Source organism: Pongo pygmaeus, chromosome 20 (genome assembly GCF_028885625.2).
Source record: "Pongo pygmaeus isolate AG05252 chromosome 20, NHGRI_mPonPyg2-v2.0_pri, whole genome shotgun sequence".
NCBI lineage: Eukaryota > Metazoa > Chordata > Mammalia > Primates > Hominidae > Pongo > Pongo pygmaeus.
The window spans coordinates 28,293,941-28,311,042 of NC_072393.2; positions in this window are offsets into that span (position 1 = coordinate 28,293,941).

Below are 17,102 nucleotides of genomic sequence, written 5' to 3' on the forward strand. Positions count from 1 at the left end.
ACATAAAACCTAGACAGAAGCATTCTTTGAAACTTCTTTATGATGTGTGCCTTCACCTCACAGAGTTGAACCTTCCTTTTCATGGAGCAGTTTGGAAAGAGTCTCTTTTTATAGCATCTGCAAGTGGATATTTGGAGCCCTTTCAGGCCTTCGTTGGAAACGGGAATATCTTCCCATAAAAACTAAACAGAAGCGTTCTGTGAAACTGCTTTGTGTAGTATGAATCCAACTCACAGAGTTGAACACTTCTTTTCAAAGAGCAGTTTTGAAACACTCTTTTTGTAGAATCTGCAAGTGTTCATTTGGAGCGTTTTGAGGCCTATGGTGGAAAAGGAAATATCTTCACGTAAAACCAAACAGAAGCATTCTTTGAAACTTCTTTATGATGTGTGCCTTCACCTCACAGAGTTGAACCTTCCTTTTCATGGAGCAGTTTGGAAAGAGTCTCTTTGCAGCATCTGCAAGTGGATATTTGGAGCCCTTTCAGGCCTTCCTTGGAAACGGGAATATCTTCCCATAAAAACTAAACAGAAGCCTTCTGTGAAACTGCTTTGTGTAGTATGAATCCAACTCACAGAGTTGAACACTTCTTTTGAAAGAGCAGTTTTGAAACACTCTTTTTGTAGAATCTTCAAGTGTTCATTTGGAGCGCTTTGAGGCCTATGGTGGAAAAGGAAATATCTTCACTTGTAAACCAGGCAGAAGCATTCTCAGAAACCTCTTTATGATGTGTGCATTCAACTCGGAGAGAGAAGCCTTCCTTTTGATAGGGCAGTTTTGAAACTCTGTTTTTGCAGCATCTGCAAGTGGATATTTGGAGCCCCTTCAGGCCTTCTTTGGAAACGGGAATATCTTCCCATAAAAACTAAACAGAAGCGTTCTGTGAAACTGCTTTGTGTAGTATGAATCCAACTCACAGAGTTGAACACTTCTTTTCAAAGAGCAGTTTTGAAACACTCTTTTTGTAGAATCTGCAAGTGTTCATTTGGAGCGCTTTGAGGCCTAAGGTGGAAAAGGAAATATCTTCACATAAAACCAGGCATAAGCATTCTCAGAAACCTCTTAATGATGTGTGCCTTCACCTCACAAAGTTGAACCTTCCTTTTCATGGAGCAGTTTGGAAAGAGTCTCTTTGCAGCATCTGCAAGTGGATATTTGGAGCCCTTTCAGGCCTTCGTTGGAAACGGGAATATCTTCCCATAAAAACTAAACAGAAGCGTTCTGTGAAACTGCTTTGTGTAGTATGAATCCAACTCACAGAGTTGAACAATTCTTTTGAAAGAGCAGTTTTGAAACACTCTTTTTGTAGAATCTGCAAGTGTTCATTTGGAGCACGTTGAGGCCTATGGTGGAAAAGGAAACATCTTCACTTGTAAACCAGGCAGAAGCATTCTCAGAAACCTCTTTATGATGTGTGCATTCAACTCGGAGAGAGAAGCCTTCCTTTTGATAGAGCAGTTTTGAAACTCTGTTTTTGCAGCATCTGCAAGTGGATATTTGGAGCCCCTTCAGGCCTTCTTTGGAAACGGGAATATCTTCCCATAAAAACTAAACAGAAGCGTTCTGTGAAACTGCTTTGTGTAGTATGAATCCAACTCACAGAGTTGAACACTTCTTTTGAAAGAGCAGTTTTGAAACACTCTTTTTGTAGAATCTGCAAGTGTTCATTTGGAGCGTTTTGAGGCCTATGGTGGAAAAGGAAATATCTTCACATAAAACCTAGACAGAAGCATTCTTTGAAACTTCTTTATGATGTGTGCCTTCACCTCACAAAGTTGAACCTTCCTTTTTATGGAGCAGTTTGGAAAGAGTCTCTTTGCAGCATCTGCAAGTGGATATTTGGAGCCCTTTCAGGCCTTCGTTGGAAACGGGATTATCTTCCCATAAAAATTAAACAGAAGCGTTCTGTGAAACTGCTTTGTGTAGTATGAATCCAACTCACAGAGTTCAACACTTCTTTTCAAAGAGCAGTTTTGAAAAACTCTCTTTGTAGAATCTGCAAGTGTTCATTTGGAGCGCTTTGAGGCCTATGGTGGAAAAGGAAATATCTTCACTTGTAAACCAGGCAGAAGCATTCTCAGAAACCTCTTTATGATGTGTGCATTCAACTCGGAGAGAGAAGCCTTCCTTTTGATAGAGCAGTTTTGAAACTCTGTTTTTGCAGCATCTGCAAGTGGATATTTGGAGCCCCTTCAGGCCTTCGTTGGAAACGGGAATATCTTCCCATAAAAACTAAACACAAGCGTTCTGTGAAACTGCTTTGTGTAGTATGAATCCAACTCACAGAGTTGAACACTTCTTTTCAAAGAGCAGTTTTGAAACACTCTTTTTGTAGAATCTGCAAGTTTTCATTTGGAGCGTTTTGAGGCCTATGGTGGAAAAGGAAATATCTTCACATAAAACCTAGACAGAAGCATTCTTTGAAACTTCTTTATGATGTGGGCCTTCACCTCACAGAGTTGAACCTTCCTTTTCATGGAGCAGTTTGGAAAGAGTCTCTTTGCAGCATCTGCAAGTGGATATTTGGAGCCCTTTCAGGCCTTCGTTGGAAACGGGAATATCTTCCCATAAATACTAAACAGAAGCGTTCTGTGAAACTGCTTTGTGTAGTATGAATCCAACTTACAGAGTTGAACACTTCTTTTGAAAGAGCAGTTTTGAAACACTCTTTTTGTAGAATCTGCAAGTGTTCATTTGGAGCACTTTGAGGCCTATGGTGGAAAAGGAAACATCTTCACTTGTAAACCAGGCAGAAGCATTCTCAGAAACCACTTTATGATGTGTGCATTCAACTCGGAGAGAGAAGCCTTCCTTTTGATAGAGCAGTTTTGAAACTCTGTTTTTGCAGCATCTGTAAGTGGATATTTGGAGCCCTTTCAGGCCTTCGTTGGAAACGGGAACATCGTCCCATAAAAACTAAACAGAAGCGTTCTGTGAAACTGCTTTGTGTAGTATGAATCCAACTCACAGAGTTGAACACTTCTTTTGAAAAAGCAGTTTTGAAACACTCTTTTTGTAGAATCTGCAAGTGTTCATTTGGAGCGCTTTGAGGCCTATGGTGGAAAAGGAAATATCTTCGCTTTTAAACCAGGCAGAAGCATTATCAGAAACCTCTTTATGATGTGTGCATTCAACTCGGAGAGAGAAGCCTTCCTTTTGATAGAGCAGTTTTGAAACTCTGTTTTTGCAGCATCTGCAAGTGGATATTTGGAGCCCCTTCAGGCCTTCGTTGGAAACGGGAATATCTTCCCATAAAAACTAAACAGAAGCGTTCTGTGAAACTGCTTTGTGTAGTATGAATCCAACTCACAGAGTTGAACACTTCTTTTCAAAGAGCAGTTTTGAAACACTCTTTTTGTAGAATCTGCAAGTGTTCATTTGGAGCGTTTTGAGGCCTATTGTGGAAAAGGAATTATCTTCACATAAAACCAAACAGAAGCATTCTTTGAAACTTCTTTATGATGTGTGCCTTCACCTCACAGAGTTGAACCTTCCTTTTCATGGAGCAGTTTGGAAAGAGTCTCTTTGCAGCATCTGCAAGTGGATATTTGGAGCCCTTTCAGGCCTTCCTTGGAAACGGGAATATCTTCCCATAAAAACTAAACAGAAGCCTTCTGTGAAACTGCTTTGTGTAGTATGAATCCAACTCACAGAGTTGAACACTTCTTTTGAAAGAGCAGTTTTGAAACACTCTTTTTGTAGAATCTTCAAGTGTTCATTTGGAGCGCTTTGAGGCCTATGGTGGAAAAGGAAATATCTTCACTTGTAAACCAGGCAGAAGCATTCTCAGAAACCTCTTTATGATGTGTGCATTCAACTCGGAGAGAGAAGCCTTCCTTTTGATAGGGCAGTTTTGAAACTCTGTTTTTGCAGCATCTGCAAGTGGATATTTGGAGCCCCTTCAGGCCTTCGTTGGAAACGGGAATATCTTCCCATAAAAACTAAACAGAAGCGTTCTGTGAAACTGCTTTGTGTAGTATGAATCCAACTCACAGAGTTGAACACTTCTTTTCAAAGAGCAGTTTTGAAACACTCTTTTTGTAGAATCTGCAAGTGTTCATTTTTAGCGTTTTGAGGCCTAAGGTGGAAAAGGAAATATCTTCACATAAAACCAGGCATAAGCATTCTTAGAAACCTCTTTATGATGTGTGCCTTCACCTCACAAAGTTGAACCTTCCTTTTCATGGAGCAGTTTGGAAAGAGTCTCTTTGCAGCATCTGCAAGTGGATATTTGGAGCCCTTTCAGGCCTTCGTTGGAAACGGGAATATCTTCCCATAAAAACTAAACAGAAGCGTTCTGTGAAACTGCTTTGTGTAGTATGAATCCAACTCACAGAGTTGAACAATTCTTTTGAAAGAGCAGTTTTGAAACACTCTTTTTGTAGAATCTGCAAGTGTTCATTTGGAGCACGTTGAGGCCTATGGTGGAAAAGGAAACATCTTCACTTGTAAACCAGGCAGAAGCATTCTCAGAAACCTCTTTATGATGTGTGCATTCAACTCGGAGAGAGAAGCCTTCCTTTTGATAGAGCAGTTTTGAAACTCTGTTTTTGCAGCATCTGCAAGTGGATATTTGGAGCCCCTTCAGGCCTTCTTTGGAAACGGGAATATCTTCCCATAAAAACTAAACAGAAGCGTTCTGTGAAACTGCTTTGTGTAGTATGAATCCAACTCACAGAGTTGAACACTTCTTTTGAAAGAGCAGTTTTGAAACACTCTTTTTGTAGAATCTGCAAGTGTTCATTTGGAGCGTTTTGAGGCCTATGGTGGAAAAGGAAATATCTTCACATAAAACCAAACAGAAGCATTCTTTGAAACTTCTTTATGATGTGTGCCTTCACCTCACAGAGTTGAACCTTCCTTTTGATGGAGCAGTTTGGAAAGAGTCTCTTTGCAGCATCTGCAAGTGGATATTTGGAGCCCTTTCAGGCCTTCCTTGGAAACGGGAATATCTTCCCATAAAAACTAAACAGAAGCCTTCTGTGAAACTGCTTTGTGTAGTATGAATCCAACTCACAGAGTTGAACACTTCTTTTGAAAGAGCAGTTTTGAAACACTCTTTTTGTAGAATCTGCAAGTGTTCATTTGGAGCACTTTGAGGCCTATGGTGGAAAAGGAAACATCTTCACTTGTAAACCAGGCAGAAGCATTCTCAGAAACCACTTTATGATGTGTGCATTCAAATCGGAGAGAGAAGCCTTCCTTTTGATAGAGCAGTTTTGAAACTCTGTTTTTGCAGCATCTGTAAGTGGATATTTGGAGCCCTTTCAGGCCTTCGTTGGAAACGGGAACATCGTCCCATAAAAACTAAACAGAAGCGTTCTGTGAAACTGCTTTGTGTAGTATGAATCCAACTCACAGAGTTGAACACTTCTTTTGAAAAAGCAGTTTTGAAACACTCTTTTTGTAGAATCTGCAAGTGTTCATTTGGAGCGCTTTGAGGCCTATGGTGGAAAAGGAAATATCTTCGCTTTTAAACCAGGCAGAAGCATTATCAGAAACCTCTTTATGATGTGTGCATTCAACTCGGAGAGAGAAGCCTTCCTTTTGATAGAGCAGTTTTGAAACTCTGTTTTTGCAGCATCTGCAAGTGGATATTTGGAGCCCCTTCAGGCCTTCGTTGGAAACGGGAATATCTTCCCATAAAAACTAAACAGAAGCGTTCTGTGAAACTGCTTTGTGTAGTATGAATCCAACTCACAGAGTTGAACACTTCTTTTCAAAGAGCAGTTTTGAAACACTCTTTTTGTAGAATCTGCAAGTGTTCATTTGGAGCGTTTTGAGGCCTATTGTGGAAAAGGAATTATCTTCACATAAAACCAAACAGAAGCATTCTTTGAAACTTCTTTATGATGTGTGCCTTCACCTCACAGAGTTGAACCTTCCTTTTCATGGAGCAGTTTGGAAAGAGTCTCTTTGCAGCATCTGCAAGTGGATATTTGGAGCCCTTTCAGGCCTTCCTTGGAAACGGGAATATCTTCCCATAAAAACTAAACAGAAGCCTTCTGTGAAACTGCTTTGTGTAGTATGAATCCAACTCACAGAGTTGAACACTTCTTTTGAAAGAGCAGTTTTGAAACACTCTTTTTGTAGAATCTTCAAGTGTTCATTTGGAGCGCTTTGAGGCCTATGGTGGAAAAGGAAATATCTTCACTTGTAAACCAGGCAGAAGCATTCTCAGAAACCTCTTTATGATGTGTGCATTCAACTCGGAGAGAGAAGCCTTCCTTTTGATAGGGCAGTTTTGAAACTCTGTTTTTGCAGCATCTGCAAGTGGACATTTGGAGCCCCTTCAGGCCTTCGTTGGAAACGGGAATATCTTCCCATAAAAACTAAACAGAAGCGTTCTGTGAAACTGCTTTGTGTAGTATGAATCCAACTCACAGAGTTGAACACTTCTTTTCAAAGAGCAGTTTTGAAACACTCTTTTTGTAGAATCTGCAAGTGTTCATTTGGAGCGTTTTGAGGCCTATTGTGGAAAAGGAATTATCTTCACATAAAACCAAACAGAAGCATTCTTTGAAACTTCTTTATGATGTGTGCCTTCACCTCACAGAGTTGAACCTTCCTTTTCATGGAGCAGTTTGGAAAGAGTCTCTTTGCAGCATCTGCAAGTGGATATTTGGAGCCCTTTCAGGCCTTCCTTGGAAACGGGAATATCTTCCCATAAAAACTAAACAGAAGCCTTCTGTGAAACTGCTTTGTGTAGTATGAATCCAACTCACAGAGTTGAACACTTCTTTTGAAAGAGCAGTTTTGAAACACTCTTTTTGTAGAATCTTCAAGTGTTCATTTGGAGCGCTTTGAGGCCTATGGTGGAAAAGGAAATATCTTCACTTGTAAACCAGGCAGAAGCATTCTCAGAAACCTCTTTATGATGTGTGCATTCAACTCGGAGAGAGAAGCCTTCCTTTTGATAGGGCAGTTTTGAAACTCTGTTTTTGCAGCATCTGCAAGTGGATATTTGGAGCCCCTTCAGGCCTTCGTTGGAAACGGGAATATCTTCCCATAAAAACTAAACAGAAGCGTTCTGTGAAACTGCTTTGTGTAGTATGAATCCAACTCACAGAGTTGAACACTTCTTTTCAAAGAGCAGTTTTGAAACACTCTTTTTGTAGAATCTGCAAGTGTTCATTTTTAGCGTTTTGAGGCCTAAGGTGGAAAAGGAAATATCTTCACATAAAACCAGGCATAAGCATTCTTAGAAACCTCTTTATGATGTGTGCCTTCACCTCACAAAGTTGAACCTTCCTTTTCATGGAGCAGTTTGGAAAGAGTCTCTTTGCAGCATCTGCAAGTGGATATTTGGAGCCCTTTCAGGCCTTCGTTGGAAACGGGAATATCTTCCCATAAAAACTAAACAGAAGCGTTCTGTGAAACTGCTTTGTGTAGTATGAATCCAACTCACAGAGTTGAACAATTCTTTTGAAAGAGCAGTTTTGAAACACTCTTTTTGTAGAATCTGCAAGTGTTCATTTGGAGCACGTTGAGGCCTATGGTGGAAAAGGAAACATCTTCACTTGTAAACCAGGCAGAAGCATTCTCAGAAACCTCTTTATGATGTGTGCATTCAACTCGGAGAGAGAAGCCTTCCTTTTGATAGAGCAGTTTTGAAACTCTGTTTTTGCAGCATCTGCAAGTGGATATTTGGAGCCCCTTCAGGCCTTCTTTGGAAACGGGAATATCTTCCCATAAAAACTAAACAGAAGCGTTCTGTGAAACTGCTTTGTGTAGTATGAATCCAACTCACAGAGTTGAACACTTCTTTTGAAAGAGCAGTTTTGAAACACTCTTTTTGTAGAATCTGCAAGTGTTCATTTGGAGCGTTTTGAGGCCTATGGTGGAAAAGGAAATATCTTCACATAAAACCAAACAGAAGCATTCTTTGAAACTTCTTTATGATGTGTGCCTTCACCTCACAGAGTTGAACCTTCCTTTTGATGGAGCAGTTTGGAAAGAGTCTCTTTGCAGCATCTGCAAGTGGATATTTGGAGCCCTTTCAGGCCTTCCTTGGAAACGGGAATATCTTCCCATAAAAACTAAACAGAAGCCTTCTGTGAAACTGCTTTGTGTAGTATGAATCCAACTCACAGAGTTGAACACTTCTTTTGAAAGAGCAGTTTTGAAACACTCTTTTTGTAGAATCTGCAAGTGTTCATTTGGAGCACTTTGAGGCCTATGGTGGAAAAGGAAACATCTTCACTTGTAAACCAGGCAGAAGCATTCTCAGAAACCACTTTATGATGTGTGCATTCAAATCGGAGAGAGAAGCCTTCCTTTTGATAGAGCAGTTTTGAAACTCTGTTTTTGCAGCATCTGTAAGTGGATATTTGGAGCCCTTTCAGGCCTTCGTTGGAAACGGGAACATCGTCCCATAAAAACTAAACAGAAGCGTTCTGTGAAACTGCTTTGTGTAGTATGAATCCAACTCACAGAGTTGAACACTTCTTTTGAAAAAGCAGTTTTGAAACACTCTTTTTGTAGAATCTGCAAGTGTTCATTTGGAGCGCTTTGAGGCCTATGGTGGAAAAGGAAATATCTTCGCTTTTAAACCAGGCAGAAGCATTATCAGAAACCTCTTTATGATGTGTGCATTCAACTCGGAGAGAGAAGCCTTCCTTTTGATAGAGCAGTTTTGAAACTCTGTTTTTGCAGCATCTGCAAGTGGATATTTGGAGCCCCTTCAGGCCTTCGTTGGAAACGGGAATATCTTCCCATAAAAACTAAACAGAAGCGTTCTGTGAAACTGCTTTGTGTAGTATGAATCCAACTCACAGAGTTGAACACTTCTTTTCAAAGAGCAGTTTTGAAACACTCTTTTTGTAGAATCTGCAAGTGTTCATTTGGAGCGTTTTGAGGCCTATTGTGGAAAAGGAATTATCTTCACATAAAACCAAACAGAAGCATTCTTTGAAACTTCTTTATGATGTGTGCCTTCACCTCACAGAGTTGAACCTTCCTTTTCATGGAGCAGTTTGGAAAGAGTCTCTTTGCAGCATCTGCAAGTGGATATTTGGAGCCCTTTCAGGCCTTCCTTGGAAACGGGAATATCTTCCCATAAAAACTAAACAGAAGCCTTCTGTGAAACTGCTTTGTGTAGTATGAATCCAACTCACAGAGTTGAACACTTCTTTTGAAAGAGCAGTTTTGAAACACTCTTTTTGTAGAATCTTCAAGTGTTCATTTGGAGCGCTTTGAGGCCTATGGTGGAAAAGGAAATATCTTCACTTGTAAACCAGGCAGAAGCATTCTCAGAAACCTCTTTATGATGTGTGCATTCAACTCGGAGAGAGAAGCCTTCCTTTTGATAGGGCAGTTTTGAAACTCTGTTTTTGCAGCATCTGCAAGTGGACATTTGGAGCCCCTTCAGGCCTTCGTTGGAAACGGGAATATCTTCCCATAAAAACTAAACAGAAGCGTTCTGTGAAACTGCTTTGTGTAGTATGAATCCAACTCACAGAGTTGAACACTTCTTTTCAAAGAGCAGTTTTGAAACACTCTTTTTGTAGAATCTGCAAGTGTTCATTTGGAGCGTTTTGAGGCCTAAGGTGGAAAAGGAAATATCTTCACATAAAACCAGGCATAAGCATTCTTAGAAACCTCTTTATGATGTGTGCCTTCACCTCACAAAGTTGAACCTTCCTTTTCATGGAGCAGTTTGGAAAGAGTCTCTTTGCAGCATCTGCAAGTGGATATTTGGAGCCCTTTCAGGCCTTCGTTGGAAACGGGAATATCTTCCCATAAAAACTAAACAGAAGCGTTCTGTGAAACTGCTTTGTGTAGTATGAATCCAACTCACAGAGTTGAACAATTCTTTTGAAAGAGCAGTTTTGAAACACTCTTTTTGTAGAATCTGCAAGTGTTCATTTGGAGCACGTTGAGGCCTATGGTGGAAAAGGAAACATCTTCACTTGTAAACCAGGCAGAAGCATTCTCAGAAACCTCTTTATGATGTGTGCATTCAACTCGGAGAGAGAAGCCTTCCTTTTGATAGAGCAGTTTTGAAACTCTGTTTTTGCAGCATCTGCAAGTGGATATTTGGAGCCCCTTCAGGCCTTCTTTGGAAACGGGAATATCTTCCCATAAAAACTAAACAGAAGCGTTCTGTGAAACTGCTTTGTGTAGTATGAATCCAACTCACAGAGTTGAACACTTCTTTTGAAAGAGCAGTTTTGAAACACTCTTTTTGTAGAATCTGCAAGTGTTCATTTGGAGCGTTTTGAGGCCTATGGTGGAAAAGGAAATATCTTCACATAAAACCAAACAGAAGCATTCTTTGAAACTTCTTTATGATGTGTGCCTTCACCTCACAGAGTTGAACCTTCCTTTTGATGGAGCAGTTTGGAAAGAGTCTCTTTGCAGCATCTGCAAGTGGATATTTGGAGCCCTTTCAGGCCTTCCTTGGAAACGGGAATATCTTCCCATAAAAACTAAACAGAAGCCTTCTGTGAAACTGCTTTGTGTAGTATGAATCCAACTCACAGAGTTGAACACTTCTTTTGAAAGAGCAGTTTTGAAACACTCTTTTTGTAGAATCTTCAAGTGTTCATTTGGAGCGCTTTGAGGCCTATGGTGGAAAAGGAAATATCTTCACTTGTAAACCAGGCAGAAGCATTCTCAGAAACCTCTTTATGATGTGTGCATTCAACTCGGAGAGAGAAGCCTTCCTTTTGATAGGGCAGTTTTGAAACTCTGTTTTTGCAGCATCTGCAAGTGGATATTTGGAGCCCCTTCAGGCCTTCGTTGGAAACGGGAATATCTTCCCATAAAAACTAAACAGAAGCGTTCTGTGAAACTGCTTTGTGTAGTATGAATCCAACTCACAGAGTTGAACACTTCTTTTCAAAGAGCAGTTTTGAAACACTCTTTTTGTAGAATCTGCAAGTGTTCATTTGGAGCGTTTTGAGGCCTATGGTGGAAAAGGAAATATCTTCACATAAAACCAGGCATAAGCATTCTCAGAAACCTCTTTATGATGTGTGCCTTCACCTCACAAAGTTGAACCTTCCTTTTCATGGAGCAGTTTGGAAAGAGTCTCTTTGCAGCATCTGCAAGTGGATATTTGGAGCCCTTTCAGGCCTTCGTTGGAAACGGGATTATCTTCCCATAAAAATTAAACAGAAGCGTTCTGTGAAACTGCTTTGTGTAGTATGAATCCAACTCACAGAGTTCAACACTTCTTTTCAAAGAGCAGTTTTGAAACACTCTCTTTGTAGAATCTGCAAGTGTTCATTTGGAGCGCTTTGAGGCCTATGGTGGAAAAGGAAATATTTTCACTTGTAAACCAGGCAGAAGCATTCTCAGAAACCTCTTTATGATGTGTTCATTCAACTCGGAGAGAGAAGCCTTCCTTTTGATAGAGCAGTTTTGAAACTCTGTTTTTGCAGCATCTGCAAGTGGATATTTGGAGCCCCTTCAGGCCTTCTTTGGAAACGGGAATATCTTCCCATAAAAACTAAACAGAAGCGTTCTGTGAAACTGCTTTGTGTAGTATGAATCCAACTCACAGAGTTGAACACTTCTTTTCAAAGAGCAGTTTTGAAACACTCTTTTTGTAGAATCTGCAAGTTTTCATTTGGAGCGTTTTGAGGCCTATGGTGGAAAAGGAAATATCTTCACATAAAACCTAGACAGAAGCATTCTTTGAAACTTCTTTATGATGTGTGCCTTCACCTCACAGAGTTGAACCTTCCTTTTCATGGAGCAGTTTGGAAAGAGTCTCTTTGCATCATCTGCAAGTGGATATTTGGAGCCCTTTCAGGCCTTCGTTGGAAACGGGAATATCTTCCCATAAAAACTAAACAGAAGCGTTCTGTGAAACTGCTTTGTGTAGTATGAATCCAACTCACAGAGTTGAACAATTCTTTTGAAAGAGCAGTTTTGAAACACTCTTTTTGTAGAATCTGCAAGTGTTCATTTGGAGCGCTTTGAGGCCTATGGTGGAAAAGGAAATATCTTCACTTGTAAACCAGGCGGAAGCATTCTCAGAAACCTCTTTATGATGTGTGCATTCAACTCGGAGAGAGAAGCCTTCCTTTTGATAGGGCAGTTTTGAAACTCTGTTTTTGCAGCATCTGCAAGTGGATATTTGGAGACCTTTCAGGCCTTCGTTGGAAACGGGAATATCTTCCCATAAAAACTAAACAGAAGCGTTCTGTGAAACTGCTTTGTGTAGTATGAATCCAACTCACAGAGTTGAACACTTCTTTTCAAAGAGCAGTTTTGAAACACTCTTTTTGTAGAATCTGCAAGTGTTCATTTGGAGCGTTTAGAGGCCTATGGTGGAAAAGGAAATATCTTCACATAAAACCTAGACAGAAGCATTCTTTGAAACTTCTTTATGATTTGTGCCTTCACCTCACAGAGTTGAACCTTCCTTTTTATGGAGCAGTTTGGAAAGAGTCTCTTTGCAGCATCTGCAAGTGGATATTTGGAGCCCATTCAGGCCTTCGTTGGAAACGGGAATATCTTTCCATAAAAACTAAACAGAAGCGTTCTGTGAAACTGCTTTGTGTAGTATGAATCCAACTCACAGAGTTGAACACTTCTTTTGAAAGAGCAGTTTTGAAACACTGTTTTTGTAGAATCTGCAAGTGTTCATTTGGAGCACTTTGAGGCCTATGGTTGAAAAGGAAATATCTTCACTTGTAAATCAGGCAGAAGCATTCTCAGAAACCTCTTTATGATGTGTGCATTCAACTCGGAGAGAGAAGCCTTCCTTTTGATAGAGCAGTTTTGAAACTCTGTTTTTGCAGCATCTGTAAGTGCATATTTGGAGCCCTTTCAGGCCTTCGTTGGAAACGGGAACATCATCCCATAAAAACTAAACAGAAGCGTTCTGTGAAACTGCTTTGTGTAGTATGAATCCAACTCACAGAGTTGAACACTTCTTTTGAAAAAGCAGTTTTGAAACACTCTTTTTGTAGAATCTGCAAGTGTTCATTTGGAGCGCTTTGAGGCCCATGGTGGAAAAGGAAATATCTTCACTTGTAAACCAGGCAGAAGCATTCTCAGAAACCTCTTTATGATGTGTGCATTCAACTCGGAGAGAGAAGCCTTCCTTTTGATAGAGCAGTTTTGAAACTCTGTTTTTGCAGCATCTGCAAGTGGATATTTGGAGCCCCTTCAGGCCTTCGTTGGAAACGGGAATTTCTTCCCATAAAAACTAAACAGAAGCGTTCTGTGAATCTGCTTTGTGTACTATGAATCCAACTCACAGAGTTGAACACTTCTTTTCAAAGAGCAGTTTTGAAACACTCTTTTTGTAGAATCTGCAAGTGTTCATTTGGAGCGTTTTGAGGCCTATGGTGGAAAAGGAAATATCTTCACATAAAACCTAGACAGAAGCATTCTTTGAAACTTCTTTATGATGTGTGCCTTCACCTCACAGAGTTGAACCTTCCTTTTCATGGAGCAGTTTGGAAAGAGTCTCTTTGCAGCATCTGCAAGTGGATATTTGGAGCCCTTTCAGGCCTTCGTTGGAAACGGGAATATCTTCCCATAAAAACTAAACAGAAGCGTTCTGTGAAACTGCTTTGTGTAGTATGAATCCAACTCACAGAGTTGAACAATTCTTTTTAAAGAGCAGTTTTGAAACACTCTTTTTGTAGAATCTGCAAGTGTTCATTTGGAGCACGTTGAGGCCTATGGTGGAAAAGGAAACATCTTCACTTGTAAACCAGGCAGAAGCATTCTCAGAAACCTCTTTATGATGTGTGCATTCAACTCGGAGAGAGAAGCCTCCCTTTTGATAGTGCAGTTTTGAAACTCTGTTTTTCCAGCATCTGCAAGTGGATATTTGGAGCCCCTTCAGGCCTTCGTTGGAAACGGGAATATCTTTCCATAAAAACTAAACAGAAGCGTTCTGTGAAACTGCTTTGTGTAGTATGAATCCAACTCACAGAGTTGAACACTTCTTTTCAAAGAGCAGTTTTGAAACACTCTTTTTGTAGAATCTGCAAGTGTTCATTTGGAGCGTTTTGAGGCCTATGGTGGAAAAGGAAATATCTTCACATAAAACCTAGACAGAAGCATTCTTTGAAACTTCTTTATGATGTGTGCCTTCACCTCACAGAGTTGAACCTTCCTTTTCATGGAGCAGTTTGGAAAGAGTCTCTTTGCAGCATCTGCAAGTGGATATTTGGAGCCCTTTCAGGCCTTCGTTGGAAACGGGAATATCTTCCCATAAAAACTAAACAGAAGCGTTCTGTGAAACTGCTTTGTGTAGTATGAATCCAACTCACAGAGTTGAACACTTCTTTTGAAAGAGCAGTTTTGAAATACTCTTTTTGTAGAATCTGCAAGTGTTCATTTGGTGCGCTTTGAGGCCTATGGTGGAAAAGGAAATATCTTCACTTGTAAACCAGGCAGAAGCATTCTCAGAAACCTCTTTATGATGCGTGCATTCAACTCGGAGAGAGAAGCCTTCCTTTTGATAGAGCAGTTTTGAAACTCTGTTTTTGCAGCATCTGCAAGTGGATATTTGGAGCCCCTTCAGGCCTTCGTTGGAAACGGGAATATCTTCCCATAAAAACTAAACAGAAGCGTTCTGTGAAACTGCTTTGTGTAGTATGAATCCAACTCACAGAGTTGAACACTTCTTTTCAAAGAGCAGTTTTGAAACACTCTTTTTGTAGAATCTGCAAGTGTTCATTTGGAGCGTTTTGAGGCCTATGGTGGAAAAGGAAATATCTTCACATAAAACCTAGACAGAAGCATTCTTTGAAACTTCTTTATGATGTGGGCCTTCACCTCACAGAGTTGAACCTTCCTTTTCATGGAGCAGTTTGGAAAGAGTCTCTTTGCAGCATCTGCAAGTGGATATTTGGAGCCCTTTCAGGCCTTCGTTGGAAACGGGAATATCTTCCCATAAAAATTAAACAGAAGCGTTCTGTGAAACTGCTTTGTGTAGTATGAATCCAACTCACAGAGTTGAACAATTCTTTTGAAAGAGCAGTTTTGAAACACTCTTTTTGTAGAATCTGCAAGTGTTCATTTGGAGCGCTTTGAGGCCTATGGTAGAAAAGGAAATATCTTCACTTGTAAACCAGGCGGAAGCATTCTCAGAAACCTCTTTATGATGTGTGCATTCAACTCGGAGAGAGAAGCCTTCCTTTTGATAGGGCAGTTTTGAAACTCTGTTTTTGCAGCATCTGCAAGTGGATATTTGGAGACCCTTCAGGCCTTCGTTGGAAACGGGAATATCTTCCCATAAAAACTAAACAGAAGCGTTCTGTGAAACTGCTTTGTGTAGTATGAATCCAACTCACAGAGTTGAACACTTCTTTTCAAAGAGCAGTTTTGAAACACTCTTTTTGTAGAATCTGCAAGTGTTCATTTGGAGCGTTTTGAGGCCTATGGTGGAAAAGGAAATATCTTCACATAAAACCTAGACAGAAGCATTCTTTGAAACTTCTTTATGATTTGTGCCTTCACCTCACAGAGTTGAACTTTCCTTTTCATGGAGCAGTTTGGAAAGAGTCTCTTTGCAGCATCTGCAAGTGGATAATTGGAGCCCATTCAGGCCTTCGTTGGAAACGGGAATATCTTTCCATAAAAACTAAACAGAAGCGTTCTGTGAAACTGCTTTGTGTAGTATGAATCCAACTCACAGAGTTGAACACTTCTTTTGAAAGAGCAGTTTTGAAACACTGTTTTTGTAGAATCTGCAAGTGTTCATTTGGAGCGCTTTGAGGCCTATGGTGGAAAAGGAAATATCTTCACTTGTAAATCAGGCAGAAGCATTCTCAGAAACCTCTTTATGATGTGTGCATTCAACTCGGAGAGAGAAGCCTTCCTTTTGATAGAGCAGTTTTGAAACTCTGTTTTTGCAGCATCTGTAAGTGGATATTTGGAGCCCTTTCAGGCCTTCGTTGGAAACGGGAATATCGTCCCATAAAAACTAAACAGAAGCGTTCTGTGAAACTGCTTTGTGTAGTATGAATCCAACTCACAGAGTTGAACACTTCTTTTGAAAAAGCAGTTTTGAAACACTCTTTTTGTAGAATCTTCAAGTGTTCATTTGGAGCGCTTTGAGGCCTATGGTGGAAAAGGAAATATCTTCGCTTGTAAACCAGGCAGAAGCATTCTCAGAAACCTATTTATGATGTGTGCATTCAACTCGGAGAGAGAAGCCTTCCTTTTGATAGAGCAGTTTTGAAACTCTGTTTTTGCAGCATCTGCAAGTGGATATTTGGAGCCCCTTCAGGCCTTCGTTGGAAACGGGAATATCTTCCCATAAAAACTAAACAGAAGCGTTCTGTGAAACTGCTTTCTGTAGTATGAATCCAACTCACAGAGTTGAACACTTCTTTTCAAAGAGCAGTTTTGAAACACTCTTTTTGTAGAATCTGCAAGTGTTCATTTGGAGCGTTTTGAGGCCTATGGTGGAAAAGGAAATATCTTCACATAAAACCTAGACAGAAGCATTCTTTGAAACTTCTTTATGATGTGTGCCTTCACCTCACAGAGTTGAACCTTCCTTTTCATGGAGCAGTTTGGAAAGAGTCTCTTTGCAGCATCTGCAAGTGGATATTTGGAGCCCTTTCAGGCCATTGTTGGAAACGGGAATATCTTCCCATAAAAACTAAACAGAAGCGTTCTGTGAAACTGCTTTGTGTAGTATGAATCCAGCTCACAGAGTTGAAAAATTCTTTTGAAAGAGCAGTTTTGAAACACTCTTTTTGTAGAATCTGCAAGTGTTCATTTGGAGCACGTTGAGGCCTATGGTGGAAAAGGAAACATCTTCACTTGTAAACCAGGCAGAAGCATTCTCAGAAACCTCTTTATGATGTGTGCATTCAACTCGGAGAGAGAAGCCTTCCTTTTGATAGAGCAGTTTTGAAACTCTGTTTTTGCAGCATCTGCAAGTGGATATTTGGAGCCCCTTCAGGCCTTCTTTGGAAACGGGAATATCTTCCCATAAAAACTAAACAGAAGCGTTCTGTGAAACTGCTTTGTGTAGTATGAATCCAACTCACAGAGTTGAACACTTCTTTTGAAAGAGCAGTTTTGAAACACTGTTTTTGTAGAATCTGCAAGTGTTCATTTGGAGCACTTTGAGGCCTATGGTTGAAAAGGAAATATCTTCACTTGTAAATCAG